The following is an 8,770-nucleotide window of genomic DNA, read 5'->3' on the forward strand; positions in this document are numbered from 1 at the left end:
GATAATTCGGAGCACTATGTGATTTCAATCCTTCCCAAACTGTGTAGATATGGAATAGCTCTTGCCCCCTTCTCACTAAAAAGTCAAGCTTTTACTTATGATTTCCTGTCCCTTTCCCACTTCACTACTCTAGTTCTCTCTACCCCATCAGCTTTTGCAAATTTAACTGCTAGGTGGCAATTAGTAGCAAGGTGGATTTTCTATCTAGCTCCATTACTGTTAAAGCAGCCTGAAGTTCTTTTTCCTGAAAGGACAGTTAATTTGAGCTAGGGGACTGAACCATGATCCAATTAGTGTGGATTACTGGTCCTCTGCCATCCATTAAAATGGCTGTGGGAACCTTTTTGAGAACTGTCTTGCAATCACCTGTGAGTCAGACAGCATTTTCTGCTTTGGGATAATTGAATAAGCACTGAATTGTTTTACTGAGACTTGGTACGGAAGAATCCATCTCCTGCTTGTGCTAGGAGTTGAGCGCAGGAGTGTTCCAAAGGGTCTGTAAGTAAGTTTGCAATTAAAGCCAGCAGCAAATTCCTATTTGCACACTTGGAAGCAACACAAAATGTAAAATTCCTGAGGTCCTTGTGTTTGCTTTGGCCAAGCTTACATAAGTCATTTACTGGAAATGTGCATAGGCTGCCAAGAATAAATGGGGGGCTGGTTTCATCTACCTGTAGGCTACCCTGCAACTGTGGTGTCTTGCCTCATGCTGCCTCATGCTGCTCTTTTGACTGAACAGCTGAGGGTGGCAAGCAAATGGCCAACCTCCTATTCTGTGGTCCTAGCAGCCCTTTTATCCAATGGTCTTCCTGTTTTCTGTGTTTTTGCTGGACAGCAGCTTCCATGGAAGGAGTTAACTAGTTTACCTTGCCTTTGTGAGTGTTGGCTAATTAGGCATTGACCAGATGAAATAAAGGATAGGGCTCTGGTATTTCTAATACTTCCCAGGCAAATAGGAATTAGAGATTTTAGGGAGGTGGTATATATGTGGGAGAAGGGTCACGGGTGGCGCTGTGGGTTAAACCACAGAGCCTAGGACTTGCCGGTCAGAAAGTCGGCAGTTCGAATCCCCGCAACGGGGTGAGCTCCCGTTTCTCAGTCCCTGCTCCTGCCAACCTAGCAGTTTGAAAGCACGTCAAAGTACAAGTAGATAAATAGGTACCGCTCCAGCGGGAAGGTAAACAGCATTTCTGTGCACTGCTCTGGTTCGCCAGAAGTGGCTTAGTCATGCTGGCCACATGACCCAGAAGCTGTATGCCGGCTCCCTCGGCCAATAAAGCGAGATGAGCGCCGCAACCCCAGAGTCAGTCATGACTAGACCTAATGGTCAGGGGTCCCTTTACCTTTACCTATATATGTGGGAAGGGAGGTTGAATGATCTAGCTAGAGACAGTTGTAGACATAAATTCCTGAGTTGAGGTTATAGTGGACAATATACCATGGCAATATTTGCAAGGCAATAATGCAGTCCTGTAGTCCTGTACTTGCAAATAAGTTGTAGTTTTCAATGGAATTACTGTCCTAGCTAAGTTGTATAGGATTTGTAGCCCAAGAATAAAAGATAGTGGGGCGGGGGGGAATGGATGGATTATGGATGAAGTAGATTGTTGTGTATAGAAGCTCATGACACAATTTTTTGGGTGCTGCTTTGGCCACTGCACAGCTGTTCCTCTGGGGATTTGTCTGTTTTCTTGTGAGAGTCTCAGTCTATTCATCCCCAAGAAGCATTGTAAGGTTGTATCTCATTTATAAACCCAAAATCCTGGGGGAAAGAGGATGCACAGGATAGATAATGCTTCACATCTAGGTCTACTAGGTATTATCATTAAACAACGGGATACCCATTTCAGCCTTAATAATGTGGGCCTGTTTCTGAAGGGGCATGAAAATTGATTAGTCCCACCCTAACCTTGTTCTGAATTCAAATGAGGTGATTGATGGTTATCTAGAGGTGAGGTAGCTTTTATGCACTCTGAGCATGAGAAAATTGACTGCTGATTTAGAATATAGCTGTGCCTGCTTTCAAAAGAGAGAATTCAAATACTCTGTTTAAGATAAAAACTTGGGTGTCAGAAGATCTTCTACCTTTCTTCCTGATACCTCAGCGTCTTTCCACATTTGCAGCAATGACTCTGAATGGTCTAGAATCTCTATTTTAAGGGAAAGACTGTCTTTCAGACCTATATATGGCTCAAAAATATGTCCTTTCTGTTGCTCATTAACTTTCCATGCTGTGGGAGTGTGAGAGAATAAATAACTAAAAGACCCAGCCATCAAGAGTGCTGAGGATTCCTAATTGCGAATACCTTAATATTCTAGATGAGTGTGACTATTACCTGTCTTGAGTCCCCATCTAGTGGCCAAAATAATAATTTTAAAGCTTAACCAATAAAATAACCTATGCAGGAGATCTAAGTATATACACTCTGGAGTGGGAAATATAATTTTCCACTGATAATTCCCTGTTACCTTTGTATTCAAACTGATTTAAAGCATGTTTATGGTTAATGTTGCTGCTAAAGATTGTGAAATATCGGTGGCAATGCAACTTTCAGCCATGAAGGAGTCACTTAAGGAAGTCTGCATGTTCAAAAAAATATAATCCCAAATAGATTTCCATATAGATATCACGTGCTCATTTTAGATTTACCTAGTCTGGCCAATTGGGAAACTTGGAAGATGTGATGCAGTCCCAAGTGAGGTTTCCAGTGTCCCGCCAAGTAGCGTTTTGTGTGATCGGTTCCAGTTTTTGCAGCCTGATGTTGTTGGGAAGGTACTTGCGAGTATGCATCCAGTTGTGTCCTCTTGGCCCTTGCCCCTCATGGCTGACTAAAGCTAGTCCAGGCCAAGATGAATGTGTTTCTGGGCGAGGTGCTGGCTGCCTTGAAGGAGGTGATAGTGTGACCCAGGGGTCGGCAACCTAAGGCCCATGGGCCACAAGCGGCCTACGGGGGTCGTTTAACCGGACCACGAGCCACCCCCAAACTGAGCCGCCCACTTGGCGAGTCCACCAGCGCAGCATGGCCTGGGGACTCGCTTCCGCGGTGCCAGAAAATTGTGGTCACGCGTGCTCACGATCCGGCCCACGGAGGGATCTCTGCTGGAGTGAACCGGCCCAGGCGGGGTAAACCTTGCTGACCCCTGGCACTTCCAAAGGAAGTAGGCTGAATGCAGGATTCTTCCAATTCCTGGACCCAGCAAGGATTCAATTGCTGGAATAGCCAGGCCTGCCTGGCAATGGCCTGATAAGTATAGGTCCTTAAGGGAACAAAGGAGTGGCTCTGTGCCAGAGGAAAATGGGTGGACTGCCTGGTTAGTGACAAAGACAAAAAGCCAGCGTTAAGAGCTGAGTGAAATGAGCTAGATGCTGGATGCCAAAGCGTGAGGCTGGAAAGGCAGAGAGAGGAAGAGGGAAGAGAGAGAGCTCCAGGTTTGATGTCTGCTGGAATCCAAGGCTGCGGCTATGGAAGAATAAGAAGGATGCTTTGGAGTGTTAATGCTGTGTGCTCCTCCAACGCAGACTCAGGTTGTATGCATGTGTAAATAAATCACATATCATAAGGACACCACAGTCTCTGCTGTGCCTCCTTCCAGAACGGAATGCCAACTTTTAACAAGTGCCTGGAACCCATGGAATCTTGCACTGCTCAGAGATTAGGGTAGCATTCAACAGTAATTACTCCCCTGTTACATTCACCCGCTTTGGGAGAAGGTACCTAAGAAGGGACACAGCTGCAGACATTCCTGGAGGAAATTGATTGTTTAGACCAGTGGTTCCCAATTAGCTAAGTGCTGCAGACTCCCTGTTTCTTTTGGACTCATTTCTTTTGAAAAATTTGATATCTCTATGGTAGTTTTTATTATGAGAATGGTGCCACGGACCTCTTGAGTGGGTTACGTGGACCCCCCCCCCATGGTCTGCTAACCACCAAATGGCAACCACTGATACAGACCCATTCCAATCTGGGTTCAGACCAGGGTTTGGGACTGAATCTGCCTTGGTCACCCTGATGGATGACCTCCAAGGGGAGAGTTGTAGATCACCAATGATTGGAGAACATCATGTTGGCCACCTAGGTTCATGGTTGTGACTGAGCCCAAGGATACTTTTCTGTCTTTTGAGACTGACAATAAAGGATTTGGTCCTTTTCCCTCATCAGGGGCCATACTGTGGCACTGTCAACACGTCAGTAAGTTGGGGGTGTTTGGGCAGCATGTACTGGTATGTGATCTACTAAAAAAGAAATGCTCACCCCACCATCCTGCTTGAACTGGGGCTGACCCATGAAATACAATGAACCAGTAATAAAGACATGTCTCTGTAGTGTGTTTGATTTCCTAAGAGCTCTGCTGTATCAGAGCCAAGGGTATGCAGTTTCTAGCAGGCTGTTTGATGCACTGGCCAGCCACATGCTTCTGAGAAGCCCACAAGCAGGCCCTGGAAGTAATAGCCAATCCTTGCTGTCTGTCCCATACCACTTAACCTTCAAAAGTATACTGCATATGAGCATAGAGGTTCCATTTAACTGTACTAATTAACCAATCTACCCACAGATTTACCAGATCCCCTTTTAAAGCCATCTAAGGTTTTGGCTATTACCCCATCCTGCGGCAGCAACTGCCATAAAATTAATTATGCATTCTGGGACGAAGTATTCTTTTGCTTTCCTGACTCTGTGGTTGTGCTTTTGAGTGGCCCCAAGTTCCAGAGAGGAATATTGTGATATTAATTTATTATGTTTGACTTTGGTATGGAAATTTGTTCCTATATGTTTGGATGTAGATCTCTTTTTACTTTATGTCGTTATACAGTGGTACCTCAGGTTAAGAACTTAATTCGTTCTGGTGGTCCGTTCTTAAACTGAAACTGTTCTTAACCTGAGGTACCACTTTAGCTAATGGGACATCCCGCTGCTGCCGTGCCACCACTGCACGATTTCTGTTCTCATCTTGAAGCAAAGTTCTTAACCCAAGGTACTATTTCCGGGTTAGCGGAGTCTGTAACCTGAAGCGTATGTAACCTGAGGTACGACTGTACTTTGTTATGTTATAAATAAATATATGTAAATAAATAAACAAAAATCACAGAATTATAGAGTTGGAAGGGACCATGAGGGTCATTTAGTCCAACCCCCTGCAATGCAGGAATCTTCTGCCCAATGTAGGACTTGAATCCACAACCCAGAGATTAAGAATTTCATGTCCTACTAACTGAGCTACCCCAGAAAAAAGGAAACTGAATATTTCTACCCACTTTCTACAAGCCAAGCTTAATTGTTTCAGATAGATCTCAGTCCTGTCCCTTTTCTTATTTCTAAAGCAAAAATACCCATTTACCCTTTCCACCTAGGGAAGGCACCACAGCAGCCTTTGCCCCCTGTTATCATCTGTATTAGCCTTTTCTTTTTCCAACTACAGGCTCTAATTTTGCAGATGGGATAATCACAACTGTAAACAGTATCCCAAATGCACCCTTGCCATGAATTTGTTGATTTATTTTAGTAAATTTCTGCACAGGGAGTCTGTAAAGTGGCTTCTAGTTTTAATACAAAACTACCATAAAATGATGACATAAATAATATTTTTTATTATACTTGTTAACGTGCTTGTTACATAAACGTATTTGGGTGACTTACGACACAGTTAAGAACAAACATAAATACATTACTGTGCCATTAACAAATCGGTACACTGATAAATCCAGAAAAAACCTCCAATTCACAGGTAAGTCTTTAGTTGGTGCCAAAATGATGTCTGAGAAGATGCCAGGTGGACCTTGCTAGGGAGAGCATTTTACAGGTGGAGAGCCACAACTGCAAAGGCCCTTTACATTGCCACCACCCTCTCAGGCTCCTTCAGAGTGGGAATCTGGAAAATATTAAAGCAGCAGCATTAGAGGAGCAAAACGGAGGTAGGGTGGCAGTGGCTCAGGGCCCTGGATCTTCTGCTCCTCTTAAAAAAAAACTTTTAAACATTGCTTTCAGGGTAATTGGACCCATTGCACAGTGCAGTGCTGGGGAGACCACAGTGCAGTGCTGGGGAGACCACAGCAACTTTCCATCTTATTTTGCAGAGTACTATACAGTGTACTGTGGCGGACGTGGGTGGGACGCGGGTGGCTCTGTGGGTAAAACCTCAGCGCCTAGGGCTTGCCGATCGCATGGTTGGCGGTTCGGATCCCCGCGGCGGGGTGAGCTCCCGTCGTTCGATCCCAGCTCCTGCCTACCTAGCAGTTTGAAAGCACCCTTAAGTGCAAGTAGATAAATAGGTACCGCTTTCTAGCGGGAAGGTAAACAGTGTTTCGGTGTGCTGCGCTGGTGCTAGCTCGCCAGAGCAGCTTCGTCACGCTGGCCACGTGACCCGGAAGTGTCTCCGGACAGCGCTGGCCCCCGGCCTCTTAAGTGAGATGGGCGCACAACCCTAGAGTCGGACACGACTGGCCCATATGGGCAGGGGTACCTATACAGTGTACTAGGCCCATAAAATATTGTTGGTACCTCATTAACTCACAGTAAACCTGGGGACCAAGAGCCAGAGGTCTTCCACCATCACCTCTGAAAATCACCCCAAATTTGCATGCATAAACATACAAATGTCATACAGATGTCTTCTAAAAGTCTGGTAGTTGTTGTTCTCTTTGACATCTGGTGGGAGGGCGTTCCACAGGGAGGGCGCCACTACCGACAGAAGTATCAACAGAAGTATAGTGTCCAGTTCAAAGGAAGTAATAGACAGGAGGCGGGCGAGTGTGGAGGACTCCCTGGTCCTGAATGGGGTAACTGTGCCCTTGAAGGACCAGGTGCGCAGCCTGGGAGTCATTTTGGACTCACAGCTGTCCATGGAGGCACAGGCCAATTCTGTGTCCAGGGCAGCTGTTTACCAGCTCCATCTGGTACGCAGGCTGAGACCCTATCTGCCCGCAGACTGCCTTGCCAGAGTAGTGCATGCTCTGGTTATCTCCCGCTTGGACTATTGCAATGCGCTCTACGTGGGGCTACCTTTGAAGGTGACCCGGAAACTACAACTAATCCAGAATGTGGCAGCTAGACTGGTGACTGGGAGCGGCCGCCGAGACCACATAACACCGGTCTTGAAAGACCTACATTGGCTCCCAGTACGTTTCCGAGCACAATTCAAAGTGTTGGTGCTTTAAAGCTTTAAACCCCCAAATGACCTCGGTCCAGTATATCTGAAGGAGCATCTCCACCTCCATCGTTCTACCTGGACACTGAGGTCCAGCGTTGAGGGCCTTCTGGCGGTTCCCTCACTGCGAGAAGCCAAGTTACAGGGAACCAGGCAGAGGGCCTTCTCCGTAGTGGCGCCCACCCTGTGGAACGCCCTCCCACCAGATGTCAAAGAGAAAAATAACTACCAAACTTTTAGAAGACATCTGAAGGCAGCCCTGTTTAGGGAAGCTTTTAATGTTTGATGTATTACTGTATTTTAATATTTGGTTGGAAGCCGCCCAGAGTGGCTGGGGAAACCCAGCCAGATGGGCAGGGTATTATTAATAATAATAATAATAATAATAATAATAATAATAATATTCTATCTTGGTCAGACCAGACCAGGAGTACTGTGTCCAGTTCTGGGCACTACAATTTAGGAAGGATGTTGACAAGCTGGAATGTGTGCAGAGGAGGCCACCAAGAGGATCAAGGATCTGTAAACCAAGCTTCATGAGAAATGGTTGAGGGAGTTGGGTATGTTTAGCCTGGAGAAGAGAAGACTGAGAGGTGATATGATAGCCACCTTCAAAGATCTAACTAGCTGTCACATGGAAGATGCAGCCAGCTTGTTTCTGCTGCTCCAGAGGGTAGGATGTGAGTCAATGGATCCAGATTAAAAGGAAGGAGATTCCACCTAAATAAGATATTTCTGGTGGTAAGGGGAACACACTATCTTGGGAAGAGATAGACTATCCTTCATTGAAGTTTATTAAACAGAGGTTGGATGGCCATCTGTCAGGACTGCTTTAGCTGTGACCCCTGCATTGCAGGGGGTTGAACTAGACGAAATTGCGTACAACTCTGTAGTTCCAGGATTCTAAGTGGGTCAGTTTAAAAATACATCGCTCGCAGCTCAGTCCTATCTATGTCTAGTCAGAAGAAAGCTCCCACTTCCATGGGGGTTAAGTGTAGGATTGCAGCCTCAAGACGAGGTGGAATAAAAAAGAAAGGAAGAAAAAGTGCCACAAGAGAGGGGCCGGACTTCACCTTTTGCTGGAGGTAGTTCCGTAATCTGGTTGCCATAATCTGATCTAGCAGTATCTCCCTAGTAAGAAGGCGTGATGATACTGTTGATCGTTTTATGTGTAACACAGCAGCCGCGCTGCTCAGCCCTTCCCTGCAAAGCTTCCCTCGGGGTGGGGCTTCAGTTTCGGAGTACGTTACAGGCACAGGGGTCGAGAGGCTCGCCTCGACTCCGAAGTTGTTTGTTGTTTAGTCGTTTACTCGTGTCCGACTCTTCGTGACCGGAGTAGTGCTGTTAATTAGCCCATCACTTGCAACACGTGGGAAAAGTGGGAGAAAAGTTAAGGGAGGTGTGGATCCCGCGCCTGCAGGGACTCCTTTAAAGTTTTGATCCTCAGCCAAACCCAAAACAAAGGAAACCAACAACAAGAATGAAAAGCAATTGTTTATTGTGTGTACATAAAAACCACATGACTCCAAGCTCCTTGTGAGTCCGGGATGGGTTGCCGAAAAAAAATAAAAATTAACAATGGAGAAATATTTCACATGCCGGAGGGGGGGGCTGTGGGCTGGAGAGT

Source organism: Podarcis bocagei (assembly GCF_964188305.1).
Source record: "Podarcis bocagei genome assembly, chromosome: 1".
NCBI lineage: Eukaryota > Metazoa > Chordata > Lepidosauria > Squamata > Lacertidae > Podarcis > Podarcis bocagei.